Source organism: Photinus pyralis, unplaced genomic scaffold (assembly GCF_008802855.1).
Source record: "Photinus pyralis isolate 1611_PpyrPB1 unplaced genomic scaffold, Ppyr1.3 Ppyr1.4_LG1, whole genome shotgun sequence".
NCBI lineage: Eukaryota > Metazoa > Arthropoda > Insecta > Coleoptera > Lampyridae > Photinus > Photinus pyralis.
In genome coordinates, this window is record NW_022170249.1 from 70389670 (window position 1) to 70407735 (window position 18066).

The 18066-nt window shown below is 37.0% G+C and overlaps 1 long non-coding RNA gene across 1 annotated transcript; it reads left to right on the forward strand.

Annotated features, from left to right (window-relative positions):
• Positions 1–74: 74 nt before the first annotated feature.
• LOC116159182 lies at positions 75–3063 on the forward strand. The gene is made up of 4 exons (XR_004142905.1): positions 75–2529; positions 2591–2672; positions 2755–2884; positions 3021–3063. It is a non-coding gene; the product is annotated as an uncharacterized LOC116159182 (long non-coding RNA).
• The last annotated feature ends 15003 nt before the right edge of the window (positions 3064–18066 follow it).

The following is an 18066-nucleotide window of genomic DNA, read 5'->3' on the forward strand; positions in this document are numbered from 1 at the left end:
TGATTATTCCGTGTGAATAAAGATTATTTACGGCTTTATAGGTTATACGGTTATCATTTCCAATGTCTCCGATGGTTGCAAGGATTGCGAAATCTGTGAATTGTCTGATCATTTCCTAGATCTATCCAGGGACATCACCCATTTACTAGTTGAAGGTGACCTCGTAAGTAAATGTGTAGATGTACACATTGGGGAGTCGGTGTTTCTTGTTTTTAGATCCCCTCAATATCTTATCTGTGACAACGGCTGCGATATGCAGATGAGAAGTAAACTTTTCGTATACCTTTGTGAACGTTATCAAGTTAAATTGGGGTTTACACCATTTTACTATCCTCAAGCAAAACTCTGCTGAACGAGTGAATCGTATGGTTAAACAGCAGATTTCAACATTCTTTAAAGACAAACAAAAACATGGGGATGGTAATTTAGCGTCAATTGCCTGTGCACTTGGTAATTCGAGACATACCATACCGTGCAAACTTCGAAAAAGAATTTCCGCGGTGGTATTTGCGACCTGGACTTGACTAATGACGAACTTATTAGGGCCGGTATTATAAAGCCCGCTTGAACGCAGATTGGCGTTCAACCGTAGTTTGAGTGCGATTGCGCGTATTATAAAAGCCGCTTAGTCTTTAACCAGAGCTCAATCTCCGATTGTAGTCAACCCGCCAATTTTCTCGGGTTTTGGCGCCCAAACGGAGATTAGGCGCGCGAACGTGTAATGAATTGAGGTTATCGTAACCATTTTGTTTTGTGTCATTAGGGAGTTTGCGGACACGTATTTTTCGTTACGTTAAACGTCCATTTTTTCTTATGATATAACGTAAGGGAAATTTAGTGAAACGCGCTTGCGGATAAGTTTATTGTTTATGATTTTAAAGATCCTAACCTTACACTTACTATGTTGTGAGAATGGCGAAGCTGTCTGAAAATGAAATACTTTTGTTAGAAGATGATGATATTGCGAGTGCTATCCTATACGAGACTTTTGAAAGAGCAATTGCAGAAAGGAAAAAACTTTTTTCCATAAATAAGTTTAATTTTGATTCCATTCCCTTAGATAATTTTAGTTTCCTATTCCGATTTGAGAAAAATGACATACAACATTTGTACTCAGCTTTGCAATTACCCAACAGGTTTGAAACATGTGACCAGCACATTCTGGATGGTAATACCTAAAAAGTATGTCATTTACCGCTCTTCTTAAGTATTGAAGGGATATGCATGTTGCTCCAACGATTAGCTTATCCTAACAGATTGAAGGAACTACAACAGCTGGAATTTGATTGATTTACGTTATTTATAACCATAAGGTATAAAAGTGTCTTTATACGGTACAAATCTTAAGCTTTTTTACGTTATAAGTTATAACAAGTTCTATAACATGAAATATACATCCGCAAACTCGTCATTATTTCTATTTATAACGAAATGGAAATAATTGGAATTGGACGTGCAAGGGATCGGTTAGAGTGCGCAGTAAGCGACGATGACTCTTCATCATAGAATGAGTTAATTAGAAGAAGAGCAGAAAACGTGTTGATCATTTCGACAAAGTGGGATGAAAAGGAATTTCGGCAGAGATTTCGGTTATCCAAGGATACTGTTAGATTCCTGGAAAACAGGATTGTAGGACTAATTGTCTGTCATCCTACCCCTTGATCTACCCTACCTTCTATAGCTAGCTGTACTAATTCTCCGTGTCTGAGCACGTGTCGTATCATTTTATCTCGTCTTCTCTGTACGGTTTTCCACAACGGGGTGTTTAACTAATTAATAATTTACAATCAATGGTGAGGCTGTCATCGTCACCAGTTCCAGCTTCATTACCAGTGAGGTTTTTCACTGTACCAGCGACTTCGTCATACAGGAGCGTTAAGCTCGGCTTAATATCAATCGAGCCGCAGCCACCCCTCGTTTTATACCTGCTGGCCGCTCACCGCCAACACTTTCCTCATTTCTGATGAGCGTCCGCGTCCGTAAAAGCGACTGGCTTGTCTGTCATTGGCACAGTGGCTGGCAGAACAGCGCTGCGTAAAACGATTTCGTAAGGTGATGAACATATCAGCACAGTGACAGTGGCAAATGGCACATAAACGAAAAGAACGAACGGGGCCGGTGCACCGATGCGAAAAGCTGTCAGCTGACGTATCGACCACTGAAACTTTGCGCTCTGATTGGTCCTCGGTCCGCCCGCAGTGTTGCCATCCTAGAGATCGTAAACGTAAACGGAGATTAACCAAACGCTCTTCCAAAGGTGTTTATAATACGCAACCGCTCTCAATATTGGTTTGACGTTCAATCGCCGTTTTATTAATCTCCGCTTGAACTATGCTTTTAACCGGCCCTTAAAGAAGCTGGGTGGTGCTCAATTCTATGCAAGCTCTCAAAGTTCTCAAAATTTATGGTCAATCGAATCAACCGCTGTGAGGAGTCTTAAGCCCTTTTATTCTACAACCCTGGTCTCCTAGGTACTATGTTAACATATTTTTTTGTATTTTTCAGAACACACAATGTCCGTCGCATCAGGTAATACAAAATTGTAATTGTAAAAAATAAAATAGCTAATATTTTTGTATATTTCTTTCAGAAAACGAAATTAGAGTTTTCGAGGAGGTGGTGGAGGTCCATCGGGACACCGAAAGCGTTGGCGACGTCCCAAAGACAGATGTGTAAGTGAACGGCAGAATCAAATTTATATTACATTAGTATTTCTATTTATACACGTGTTTTTTACAATTTTTCTTTCTGTAGAACTCAGAACCATAAAGAACGTGGACCTAGATGAGTACCTCGAGGTGGACACGGTCGAGGGGGTGGACGAAAACGAGGACGACCACAAGGAAGAGGCAGACATGGTAAGGAGGGACAAGGATAAGCAAAGGTAAGATTTAAAAAAAATAAATTTTAAATTCACTAACACGTCAGCAAAAGCAGGTAGTTACAAGATTGATTGCTTCTGTAAAATGTAAATTCAAAAATTTCAGAGAGATACAAAAAAGAAGTAATTTCTTTTTTAGAAGACCATCAGCCCACCGGCACCGGCTCCGCCCGCATCGGTGCAACAAGATGCCCCCTCACAAGGGGGCAATACATTCATTTTTAATTTTAATTATTATAAATAAACATACTTAAATTATGTAACGTGTTTAGATTTTATCTCGATCTGTCTCGTACAGGCCACATAAATTGAACCATCAAATCTAAAAGAATTATTAGTACCATATCCTAGTCCTTATTTCATTTACATTTAAATTTAAAACGTATTACAAAAAAGATGCAATTAGCTTTACTACTACAATGATAAATGCCTTTCATATCGTTGCATCAACTGGCATTAAGTGATAGACGCCGAGGAAACGTGACAATATCGAAGCGACTTTCTTTATTAGAATGACAGGAATTCGTACTATGTCTAGGCACCTATCGCACCCGATCTTTTGACTTGTAATGTTTATGAATTCCTGACTCGACCTGTCACTTGTCCTGGATAGATTGCTCCGTTCTTATACATTTCTAACCAACCAAGATGGATGGTGCACCTGTAGGTCACCTGTGGCAGGTAGAATTGACAGGTGTACTTGTAGGTGTGCAGCTATACCTTCTAAGACTGCGCTTTTACACGAGATACAGTCGCTCACAAGACCTCTATCTCCTCAGATATAACTGTAACATTGAACGTTATAGTAGTTATACGTGTAACTATCCGTTTATTCAACAATAGTGGGACGACTTCGGACCGCTCGTGATTGACACAAAATAATGTATGCCCTGCGACGTAGGCATGTCGTTTATAAAATTGGAGACCAGGTATGGAGGAAAAACAAAACCATATCCGTTGCTACTAGGGACTATTCGGCTAAGTGAGCTCCTCGCTTTCTAGGACCTTACCTTAGCTATGAGATAAACGATATTCCGCAGGCGTGTAGCATCCCCAAGATCATAAGTCTTACATCGAACCAGACGATCATGGTTAGGTATCGTAGTTATTGAGTATTTTGACGACGGGCTTGGGGCTATGCTACGGAATTTCTACGTTATTTTGACTTATACTCGTACTTCCCGGATTATACTTCATTTGTGTAGGCACTTTGTCTACACCTGAGTCCTCAAATAATCATCCATTTTAGTGCGCGAACGATGGTGGGAGCTGATGAATGCATGAGAACACGAGGAAGGAGATGACTTGTGCGAGCTTCGATGAGCACATGCTTTCTAGAATCAGAGTAAGTTTTTTTCTTTGCGATTGTGTTGAAAACCATTTCTATCTTCATCGAGCCTTTCGTCATTTCATCTGTGCTAAGATGCCTCACGATTAACTTTTGTTTTTTTTTCCTTAATGCTAGTACCGGCCGAATGCCGAAGAACTCTTGGAAGGAGTGAAGAGTGTGGCTGTTACCTACCGAATGTAGCGCATATGTGCTATGACTGAATCACCCTAGGGGAGGGGTAGGACGGATAAGGTGTATTTCAAGGTTTTCATTGCCTTGGTTGTAATTTTTTTGGGTTTTAGGCGGATTGTCGTGAAACTTTTGAATCGGAGGATAGGGGGGTGTAACAGTTTTATTTCGTCAGTCTTCATTAATGTAAAATCGATGTAGAGCTTTGGGTTATTTGAAAAAAATCCGTTTGTTTTGGTGTCTTCATTTCACTTCATTCATTTTTTTCACATATTTACACGTTCCACTTTTTTTTTGTCACTGAATGCATTACAAAATATTTGCTGGGATTGTATTATTTGTGCCCTTTTAGTAAAGTGAAATTATTATTGTAACTTAAATTTGAATCTGGAATATAATGCAAAATGTAAGTAAATTAATTATTACTTTCATTTTTCGCCTTGAGAATATTCATGTGCAATATAGGATATAACGTTAAATCGTTCCAAGTTAAAAAAGAAAAGAGTTGTCGACATTTATAAATGTACCGGCGTTACTACAGCCGTAATTGTTGCGCTTAAAACTTCAACTGTGTAAACCCCAGACGCTTTTATTACACTCTCTTGCAAGCTCGAAGTATATGAAGCGTAACTTCAGCATACGTTGGATCTATGCCCCAATCAACATTTTTTACCGTTGTGAATGGTGATGTATCGTATATGCGCAGAAGTTTTTTTTCCGAGAAAAACAAAGCTTTATATATATATACATATATAGTTAGATACACTGTTCAAATGCGTCGAACATTTAGAAGTCCGGAGAAGAGGATAATCGCTGAGCTATATTTGAAGTCACTGTGGTTAAAGGAATGGCTGAGACGCCTAAAGCTAAGAAAAGACGTACTAGATTCACAGCTAGGACCAATGATTAACCCAGTAGCTCACGATACGACACCACAACAAGATCAGAGACAGCACAAAAGATACTTGAATGAGAGAACATACCTAACCAAACACTCATATAGAGGAAGTAAAACGTTTTCTCAACTGTTAGTGCTAATGTTTGGAAACGATAGTGTCGACATTGCTAACGCCAAGTTAGAGCTGTTAGCTACATCTGAAGAGGCTTGCATGCGGTATTCACGAACCCAGATATATACATCGTTTTTAAGATTGTGTTCCGCAGCATCACTCACTATGACGGAGCTACTATCATATAGTTTAACAGTGCTACCGAATCTACGAGGCCTCAAGAGCCAGAAGATTTGTATATGTGGAAGACTAGACACCCAGATGACTGGTTGGAAAATCCACGAATGTAGGTTTGAGCGCTGGTTAATCGATCTAGGACTTGCGACACGAAGAGGACCGACTTTAAGTGTTAGAGATAATGTGAATTGGGAACAAATACTCAGAGATAATGACCCAAACACCTTATCAATTAAATTTAATTACCTAGATTTTACACCGATAAGGGTGCACGACGACCCAGACACAGACATGGTCTACACTTAATTTGGGATGCGACTTGTTCTGATACACTTGCCTCTTCTCACTTGTCACTTTCCTCGCATTCCACTGGAGAAGTTGCGAGACAAGCTGCTGCTAACAAGGTGAGGAAATATCAGGAAATTATCAATGCAGGTTACCAGTTTTTACCTTTCGCTGTTGAAACCCTTGAACCGTGGTGTACGGAAGCTATGCAATTTGTAAATACTTTAGGAAAGAAATTGAAAAATGCCACAGGAGAGCACCGTTCAAAATCATTTCTTATTCAAAAAATTAGTCTGGCCATTCAGCGCGGCAATGCCGCTAGTATTATGGGCACTTTCCCTTCTACAATATCTTTAAATGAAATTTTCTTCCTTTCTTAAATCTTGAAACCTTCTTTTTTTTTTTTATTAAATACATGTAAGTTATAATATAAAATAGGTGTTAAATAAGCTTTATGGTTTGTATTTTAAAGTGTACAGTAAACTAACATTAATTTTCCTAATACAACAGAGAACTTACCCTTGTCCTCCCTAACAGTAGTGCATCCATTTCACCTTCTGCATGTGCTTGAGCAGCACCACTCACAGTTGCAATAACTGGCTTTGAACCGCTTCTTTCGGATGACATTTTATGACATTTCAACTTATTTAGTATTATTAATTATACGAACACAGTCTAATATTTTGGGCCCAAATTATGTGACGAATATAAAAATATCAATTCCACCAGTATATCGGAGATAAAACTTGTATCAAAATTTAAATGGGGCTATTATTGGATGTATCGTTTTGGTACGAAACAAAATTTGCAATGTTAAAATATTTGGCTTGGTCTTGTCTTGTGGACCCCAATGGTTTGCTAACATTAAGTTAAATTGAGCACATCAATATTTCAAATTCTACTTATAAAATAGTTAACATTTAACAGTAACACTAGATTGGCAAAAATCGAATTCTCTAAACATACAACATTAATACCTTTATCAAAAATACTAATCTCTCTAACTGATAAATCTGTTTTACGGTTTCCAAGTTGATATGTATAGTATAAAACCATGCACATTAAACTTTTAATTTCAAATTTAGTCGGTAATTTTTAAGTTTACCCGAACCGGTTACTGGCCAGCGTGTACGAAACGCATGTTGTTTACATTCAGCAACATGGTTAACCGATAATTAATTCTTTGAACTGAGAATACAGAGTTCTTTATAGTGAGATTTAAATGTCACATTATATAGAAGGAAACTAAATTAAACACGAAGACATATTAAAGCCGTTCGTTCAACAGAACATATCCGTTTAGCATGTGACTAGATGAAAGCGCAGAGGAAAATGTTTTCAACGACCTACGTTTTCAGTATATCAAAAAAGTGTTTGCAGAGTCGACTTTTAGCGCACCTAGCGTTCGTGAACAGTACCACCATCACGGTATTGATCGCCGTGAGAAATTACATATAAATTTCTAACGGAAAAAACTAATGGATTTTCGTCCCGTTCTTCAAACCCTGCAAAAAGGAATCCGTCGTTAGGTGCGACGAGATAGATGTGAAACAGGATAATTACAGGACTCGTGTCACTTTTTACATCGAAGTAGATTTCTAGTCGGTAGAGATGGTTTGTGTCTAGAATTCCTGAACAGAGCCCTGCGTGGAAGCTCTCCAAGAATTCCAGAGATCGAGCACAGCAGTCTGTACGAGTATATTGGTTTATTACCGTTAGTCCAATTTCATACTATCACCAAATACAGTTAAGGACGCGCGCGAGAAAGTGGTTGTATACATACAACCATGCAGTTCAAAATAGGTATGTTTACGCAAATTTAAAATGCAGTCGCAATTTTTCATCCCTTTTTTAAAAAGTTTTACTTTGCATCAGCCGCACGGTACAGTCAAGACTAATGTGTATGTCCTTTTTATTTAGTGTAATTAACAAATGAAAGGATGGATGATATTGGATTAACTTTTCTAATGAGCTTACCAACATTCATTCATCTGCTACATTTCACAGGAAAAATTCAGATTCTCTAAAGTAAAGCATAAACCGATCCGTTACACCGTTAAAGAAATTTACGATTTTCGGAAAATTTCTACCACTACAGGAGCGCGCATCTATATAATCCTTAAATTTCGACGGATTTTGTGATACGTTTTTGCTTAAAAGTCGTAGCATTCCCCTTTTGTATTTCCTTTTCCTTTTAACTTAAGATATAAACTGTATACCAATTTTGTAATGAAAAAGCGGCAACTGTTAGGTTTTGCCTATAAAAATACATAAATAACGATTTTTACATTGCTTAATAAAAAAACAAGCCATGGAAAGTGCATAGTATTGGTCAACGAGACAATGCGGTCGGACGTTTGCACACCGAAAATGATTCCTCAACAACGATTTTGTGTGTTTTATTAAAACACAGGGCGTTACGATCAAGCAATCACAAAAGTTTTCTTGACTCAGGTGCAGCAATATTTCCGAAATTTCAGTTGCAATTTTTCAATATGAGGTGACCTTCGGGACCAAAGTTCCGTCGGGCCGAACAGTCAACCAACTGACAACCGGTATCATTGTGTTCAGTATGATTTCCTGAACACGAATAAACCTGTTCTAAGGTGGTGGAGGGGGGAGGGAGCGAGGAGGAAAGGTCCGGTTAGGTTAGGTTAATTTCTTAACCCAAATAGACCCAAAATAATTTTTTCCCAAAAATTTACAAAATTTTCATAAAGATTTATTTATTTCATTATTTAGGAACAGAAATAATTTAAAAAAAAATTTTTTTTCTTTAACTTTTCTAAAAAACGATGTTCTTTTAAAAGGACAGTGGGACTCTCGTGTGCGTTATATGATACTAAGTATGAAATAAAACGCATTAACATTTACATTTTACTTGTTGAACTAAGCTGTATGATATTTGACAAAACAAAATTTCACGTGCAAAGCCACTTTACATTTTGTGCAAAACGATTGTACTTTCTTATGGCATATCTTGCAACGGGTCTAATTTTCTTGATAGCTTACTAAGTGGTCTAGTCTGTCGTATCTCGAAGACTGATGTAGTAATTGTGATGATCTTGATGGACCTCGTTTTGTTGTTTTCTTATACGTTTCCAGCAACGCCAAACCAATACTGCGCCTAAATTCCAATTGATCCATTTTACCAGAATGGAGGTGCCACGCGTTTTGTATCGCCATATCAACACAATGTGAAAACAAGCAACTATACCATTTCTTACCTCTTATCCCCACCCTATATAAACTTATGTTTTGATCTGACCGATCAACGCCCCCCATGTTTTCATTATAGAGCTTTATGTTGTTTGGCAGTGTGACCGAGATCTTCTTTTTGAGAATATCTTGTTGTACTTGAAGTAGGGTTCACAGGTGAATGGTTAGACGCGATTGACACTGCATTGTTGTCATTCCATTTACATACTACGATTCCTTCTGCTGATATGTAGTCGTGCGATCCTCTTGCACGCTTTTTTAGCTCAGCCGTAGTCACCAGTAGGGGGTATTTGGGAATTCTATTTTCTCGTACGGTTCCCGTACCTTTTACTCCTTTACTCTTCAGCACCTGCAGCAGAGCAATCGACGTAAAGAAATTGTCGAAAAATATATAAAATGGGTAATCTCCGGTCTGCAACAAAACATCGACATATGTCAAAACCACACTTGCACCGAGCCCCATATCCTTATACATATATTCTATTCATGGTGACAAATTTTCCCTGGTCAGGTTGAAACCATACTATATAACCTTTGCGAGTTGCTCCAACCCAAAACTTGTAACCCCACCGTATGGGTTTGCCACGAATATATTGCTTGCAACTATGCCGGCCATAATAAGGTACCATAGCCTCATCAAGGCTGTGACACTCTTCCAAGGGTGCATGTTCCAAGAATTTATTTTTTAAATGATCAAATACTGGCCTAATTTTAGCAAATTTGTGGCCTTGAGGTAGGGAAGTGTTATCGACAAAGTGTAAATTACTCATATGTGTAAATCGGTTTCTAGACATGGCTTCACTTATAAGTTCATTTTTAGAATCTTTGCTATTTTGCCAATACATTTTTCGCCTGGGCACAGTATTATATCCACTGACTACCAATATTCCAATAAAACATAATATTTCATCAGTTGCTATATCACCAGCTAAATTGTGCTGAGAAGCATATCGGTTGCTTTCATTTGTAATAATTTCAATTATTGCGTCATCAAAAAATAATCGAAACAATTCAAATGGTGATAACTGCATTGGCGGTCTTGGTAAATTTTGCCACTGAGTTGTTGGTATATCTAAATCGTCTTTTGTCCAGTGCATAGCTTTATGTTTTTTAGATGAAGAATTTAAAATGGTTTTATAAACGGATAATGGTATATCATCATCAGAGCTATCGAATCCTGCGTTCTCACCATTACTTACAGACATTGGTTGTGTAGCCTCGGTTTTGTAATCATCGAATTCAACTTCCACTTCAGTATTTAGCTGATTTTCGGGCAGATTTTCTATATTTACAGCATTTTCATGTCCAGAATCTTCGTCTGTTGCCTGATCATTATGTTGATTTGGTGGGAAAATAACAACGGATATGTCCGACGGTAATTCTTCTGAAGGACATTCTTCTAGGGCCAAGGACAGCAAATGCAGTGTCCTAGCACGTAAAAGATTTCTAAAACACAAAGGTATATATCAATTACCGTAAGCATCGAAAATCCCACTGTCCTTTTAAAAGGACATACCAAGTTTCGCAGTAATAACGTTTGATATACACGTTTATTCACAAACATAACCTGTCGATCACGTGTTCTAACGCAATTGTAATAAAACACAAACAGAAATAGTACACATTTTTAACAGATACTGTGTTTTTTACTTACCTCAACTGTGACATCACCTACAGTAAAAACTCTATCACATTTAAGTGGTGGCAATTACTGATAAACGCAAAATACGGCAAATCTAATATAGTAGCATCATAACAAAGTGAATGTATTAACCTCCACCTATGAACAACACTTTGAAACAAAACGCTGTAGAAATCTTCACGATGTCCTTTTAAAAGGACGATGGGTCTATTTGGGTAACTACTTTTCCAATTGGAACAGTTGTCATATGATAGATAATAAAATGCTTAACAGGGGATCAAGACAATAATTTACATATAAAAAATATGTATGTATCACATTGTAACGTGAATTTAATTGCGTCGTTAGTTATTTACAAATAAGTAAGGAACAAACGACTTACCTGTAGGAAGTTCGTTTTGGATTATGAGTATACTCGTCCAAATAGATATTACACATGTAGTATCACTATTTTTTATTTATTTATTATCCCTCTCTTGTTCTGTACCCTCAACATGCTTGCGCCCAATTACAGAGTCTACCGCATAATGCTTTTTAGATGTGCCTCTTCAGAAGGTCTTAAGTTGTTCTATACTACTCCGGTATTTACCTTACGAATTAGGAAAACTGCAGGAAAACCTAATTCGGAGTAGCCGGCAGAATGCTCGAAACTGGTCTAAGGTAATTTCCATCTCTGTCACAGATGAAAAATTTACCTCAACCCAGGTTCGAACACCCGCCCTCCGGATTTATAACTCAACGCTCTACTATTGAGCCAAATGCCTGTTTTATCTTATTTAAAAACGTTGTTTCCATTAGAAGACCTTTTATTAGAATTGCTTACGAAAAAATTAGTATCTTTACTAGTTTTGGCAAATGGTCAACGAGTGCAAACTATTTCAAAAATAGAGATAAAAAACATTCAGGAATTAGATTCTACAAAAATTAAGATTTTTATTACACAATTACTAAAAACTTCAGGCGTAAACCGCGAAAAACCAGTTCTGGAGTTTAACACTTTTACTGATTGCCCAGAGTTATGCGTCATCAAGACATTAAAGGCATATTTCTTAAGAACAAATTTGTTTAGAAAGGTTAATGACGGATATCTTATGTTGACTTTTAAGAAACCTCATCGAACAGCTGCCGCTCAGTCTATAGGCCGTTGGGTTAAACAAGTATTAGAAAAAAGTGGAATAAATACAAATTTTTTCCATGCGCATAGTACTAGACATGCCACTTTTTCAGCGGCGTTACGAAAAGGGTGAAATATAGATCAAATTAAAAATACTATAGGATGGACTCAAAAGTCGCATGTTTTAAAAAAATTCTATAATCGGCCTTTGGCACTGGAGAAAGTTAATTTCCTATCAACAATACAAGACTAAAAATGGGCGTTGTATTTTTTATAGGTTATGTTTCGTTTAGTTTCGTTATGTACTGGTATTTTATACACCATTTAATACAAATGTATGTTTTGATCTTAATATTTTTAGTGTTTAATATTAATTATTAGGAGTTAGTTTTGTATGAGTTACTTGTGTTTTGTACTTGAGTTTATATCTTAATAGTGTGAGAAGAATAGAATTATAAAAGTTCTTTAAACATCTACAAGTGTAATATCTATTTGGACGAGTATACGAAATATAATGTAAGGAACAAACGACTTATTGCAACTCTCCCAGGGAATTCTATTTTTCGCACTAATAATGTATGAGGATAAGCCGGCTATGGGCGACACGAGTAGGAAGGAAGTTTTGATGGCGCTACTAACGGCGCGTTTTTGAATATGTGCTCGATAAAGTAAAATAGTGATACTACATGCGTAATATCTATTTGGACGAGTATATACGAAATATAATCAACAATACACAGTACTAAAATAGGTTAGTTTATAACAGTAATTATTATTTATCACTCACTATTTACTCAAGCGAGTCGATGTTGAAACCGCTGAAATTCACTACAATTTGCTTATACAGTGCCCATTATGTAGTGGTCCTTACTGAAATAGTCGATAGCTACCAAGATGTATTCTTTCAAACAGACTACCCCACATTGTATTGCTATTGGTGCTTTTTTCTTTCCTACTGGCCCATTGCTTGTGACACACACTGCACATTTCCTTCACATCTTGTTTGCAATTCACCCAGTAGAATCGTTCCCGCACGTTAACTAGGGTTTTCGGCACGCCTAGATGTCCTCCCGATATACCATTGTGTATCTGCCGTAGTACTTCAGATTTTCTGCTCTCCGGTCTCATTATTTACTATCTCTCTTAAGAATACCATTTTCTAATCGTGACGTGTCCCACTGAGCTCAATACGCCTTTAAAACTGGACCGTATAGAGATACCTCTTCCCAGGTTGCCCTTCTGTCTTCCATTTTCCAATTTATCATCAGACTGAAATCACGGTCACTTTCTTGAGCTGTCTGGAGCTAGAGGTGCCCAATTGTCATTCACAAGTGCAGTGCGTCGTGAGAGTTGTTCTTCAGAGTTGTGAGCAGTGTCGACAATCCTCAGGACAGGTCAACGTGCCGTTTTAAAATATATCCTGAGTCGATTTTCACTTCGTAGTGTATATTTCCTAATCTTCGCACAATTGTACCCAATTTCCACTTTTGTTAACCACTGTAGTTTCGTGAAAGTATTCGTTACCCTGGTTTGAAAATTTCGTTTTATCTTCGGTGGTTATTCCCGGATGCGTATTGGCATTATGTACTATTATTCAGAGCAGCTCTGGTCTGATTCGCAGTATACTATGGCTTCACGTTATGCCCAAATTGATTATACATTATGTCCTGCGATCCAGAGCACCGATATGGTTTAGAGTTCTGAAACCCTGTATATAATGGGTTCTGCAAAGCGCGTGTACATTAGTCAAAATTATACTGCGATTCAGAAATAATGTCAAATCGCGCAGGAGAATAGTTTGGTTATCTCTAAACATCTTTAGATTGTCAGACACTTACAAGACGTGTGTTTTTATTGTTACCTTGCAAGAAAAGTACATTTTTTTTGTGGTTTGTGTGTGATCAAGGTTCTCAAACTGCACTAAAATGAACTATAAAGAGGTATTGGTTGAAATGTGTAAAAGAGAATACATTTTCATTTGGAACGAGTAGAACATGGATTTAAAGCGAAACGTCGACTTAAAAAACGGGTGAAGATATTAAACAGTGTTTGGTGCGACAAGTGGTTAGCTGATTTTAGTAATAAAACAAACACTAAACCATATAGGTGCTCTGAATCGCAGTACATAATGTATTATTCATTTGCGCATAACGTGAAGCCATAGTATACTGCGAATCAGACCAGAGCTGCTCTGAATCATAGTACAGAATGCCAATACGCTTCCCGGATTCCTCTTCTTCGTTGAAACTTTCAAATGTAATATTATGTGTCATGAACGTTTGGCTAATAGGTGGAATGGCTGGGGTTTGGTTTACATTTTGATTTTGTAATTATACCTGGAGAGCTGCGCCCTGTTGTCTCAAAGCTTCTATAATGGCTTCCATCCCTGGTTGTGTTTCATTCCTTGTTGATGGCTTCTGGTAGGACTTATTGAATTCTTTACCCTCGTCGCCATTTTTACATATTTTTATCGATTGAAGTGTAACGAAGCACCCGGAACTTCTGAGTGGAGTTTGCCGTTTATGCCATCCGGTATAGTAACGATTGGTTTGGGGCTTCGTTACGCAAGAAAACCGTGATTTTGAGAAGTTTCCGCGATGCCATGGAGACAAGGAGACCCTAATTAATTAGTCCGCCTACACCCGTTGATGTTAGAAAGGTTATATGTCATTAAATGTACAAGTAGACATTGTAATTCGGTGGCCTGGATCTGCACTTGACAAGTGGCAAATTTGAAAAATGGGGGGCCAGTATGGAATTTTGTATTTGGAATAACTCAAAAACAACGGAGGCGCAAACGAAGGTATTGGGAGCGCAAACGATCACAAGAAAAAAAAGTCAAATTTGTAAACTTGGGGGGCAGTTGTGAAGTTGCCCCCCCCCCCCAAATTTGATTCCTTCGTAATTTTGAAACCGGCAGCGCGCAAACAAAATGCAATTGTGCGCAAACGAAGCGCAATCCATTTCATTCACGAAAACTATTGCTTTCTAAAGTTGGGGGGCCAAGTTCACACAGGTTTTTTTCAATTCTACTTTAGTCAGAGTCATTGGTTCATTAACTTGTGCTGTAATTTTGTGTCTAAATCTATTGATTTCGCGAAGTGCAAACGAAACAGAATCGAAAATACTGTGTAACTAACGAGTGTAAGCAACCCAAGGACACATGTTTTTAAATTTCTTTTTTCTTCTATTAAATACATTGATACTGTGTTTTAATATGCCAAGAAAAGTCCAAATTGAACAATTGGTACACCAAATTCTCACCTTGGAAAATATATCGGATAGTAACGGTGAACTGTTTGGGCCCCGTCATGATGCTTGGAAAAAAGTAGAAGAAGCACTCCAAGGAAAATTATCCTAATCCTGCCGTGTATTTTCATATTACAATGCCTTATTTATGTCAAAAAGAATATTCGTTCATATGAATCAAACACCATCAACCACCAACATTCGACAAGATACAGTTCTCTTCTACGCAATTTAAACTTCAAAAATGTTTTAACGGTCCTAACTATTGGGGTGTAAAATTTTACAATGCGTTAGATGATAATATAAAAAGGTTAGAATTATCACAATTTATAAAGCTTCTGTAAGAAAGATTTTAATCACGAACGCTTTTTATTCATTTGAGGAATTTTTACTGTTCATTCAAAAACTTAAATAGTTTGTTGCCATATCAACTTTTTCCTATATGCTGTGTTATTTTTTTTAAATGCAAGGCTAATTATGTATATGAACGCGTTAAAGAGAACAGAGATGGAATCTACGATACATGGCCTAATAAGAGTATGGTGTGCTATTCCCGTGAACGAAATGTCGCATAAGTCGCGCATGACGTCACGCGGATGTATACACTGAAATATTGTACTCGCGCATATGAATAAATATGTGCTAATATTTCGATATTCCATTGCATATATAATAAATACGATTAGATAGCTATATTACTTTATTACAATGGTCCATAGAAACATAGAAAAACTAAATACAAGTTATTATAGATTTCCAAAACATGTTGCTTTTCAGCGGGATATAAATGTATCGGCATCTGATTGATGGCTACACCTTCACTCAACGATCTAACCGATCGTTAATAGATTTGTATAACGACCTAAGAAATAGGTAGACAGGTACGATACGGAGTATGTTTTGACACCAAGATTTGTTGGAAAATATACCTTCCAAAGGGCCGGCGAAAGCTGCTTTGCTCAGCTATTAGAAAACTTGACGGAAATTAATAGGTACTTGTTTAACGGGCCAACATTGCAAGAAGGTATTGCTTAAATACTCGTACATTCATTTTGCTCAAGAAACAACGAACATTCATAAAGAAGGTTCGCTTTATATGACTGCTTACGTTGCATACAAATTAAAAACGAAATACCGATTCTTAGGCGAAATCGCCGAATTGGAAATAGGCGATAATTGGATTAATTTTATATCTGAAGGGAATTTAAAAAAGTCAACCAATTATTTTGCTGTTATTGAAAAGTAATAAACTTAATGCATCATGTGATCAGACATTGATACCTAACGACGCTTTCGATTACATAGTTAAAGCAAAGAGTATTTAATATAACGATACTCTTTAGACTCGAAGGACGTATATAAGAATTCGGACCTTCTGCAGAAAGACAAACAATTAGTAACCAATGAAAAACCTCATGTTTTAAACAGTCTGAATTAATGTTTTGTACTCGTACATATTTTACATTAAATCCTAATGATTTTCTACTTTGTTTTTGTAATACAACACAATTTGTTACGTAGATATATGCAGATAAGCTCTAGTTAGGTGTAAGCACTGTAATTGCTAGGCTTTCTTACTTCTTATGGGAGTCTTGCCGGCACCAGTTCGTTTTACAACCGCGTGACGTCACATCAACGCCAGCCGACTAATGCATTATGCGCAATAGCCGACCATACTCTTATTAGGCCATGCTACGATATACTCTCAAAAACATTTCAAATGAAGCCTTTTGTTGCTGAACCATTAAACGCATCAGTCGAACTCTTTGAACCATCCTCACCGACAACTTGCGAATCATTATCTACCGATGGTACCGTCCAAGAAATTACACCCAAATCGACATTTTTAATATATATTTCACCAGAGGTATGGAAAACAATGCAACCTATAAAAACTGCTTACAGACGTGGTTATGTGAGTCAAAGTTTCAGAGTGAAGGGTCCTTAGACCGAAAGACTGGGGTTTTATTTTAAACTTTTTATGATGCATACCCCTAATGAAAAAACACTACACACAAAAAAATCTATTCTTCAATTAAAAATAGCTATTTATTCAGAAATATCATTTTGTATCAACATTATCGTGTTTGATGGAAATTTTTATCTTAAAAATAAATAAGCAATAAAGTCGAATACAATATAATAAATACTTGAGTAATACTTTTGAATGGACGAGAATAGTCTCAAGTCAAGTATTCACATGCTGCTATAAAGTATTTCAGTTTTCTTCAATTAAACTTGGCAAATTGTTGCTTGAAATATACGGGTAATTTTAAATCGACACAGAAATGATTAGTTTAATAGTATATTAAGATACAAGTGTATAATCAAGTCTTTAAAGCACGCGCAACGAGTTTAAGGGCACGACGCAAAGCGGAGTGCCTTTAACGTTGCAAGTGCTTTAAAGATAAATTATACACGTGTATCATATAGTATTTTTTATTATACCTGCAGTATAATTTAAAAATAGGAAATACAATGAAATCATATTGACGTTATACTCGAATACATGTCTAATTAAGTGGGCTGGGTGTTCGTAATTTCACGATTGCCATGGAAATGTCACTTGACGTTTGCTTATAAAAATCATCGTCTTTGTGAATTAAACGATTTCCGTTGAAAAAGATAATACACCGTCCATTAAATCGATTGTTGTAAAATCTAAACACACGTTGGTAGGTGTAAAATCCTAATCCAGTAAAGCCTATTATAAAGAATATGAAAAGTTGTTTCCATGGATGGAATAGGAAGTTACTTACGAATAAAGTCTTAAATGCATCCATAATGCTGGAATATATGAAGGAAATGTCAAAGGTATTTAAATCTTCTATATTTTGGTGCATTCATTCAAAACTTTAAAGCAATGCTGCGATTAAAAAGTGGAACAGATTTGGAAGCATACCCTAAATTACGCGCGTTTGTGAAAGCTTCAACCAAAGCATAGGTACAAAAGCCAAAGATATGTTCTGC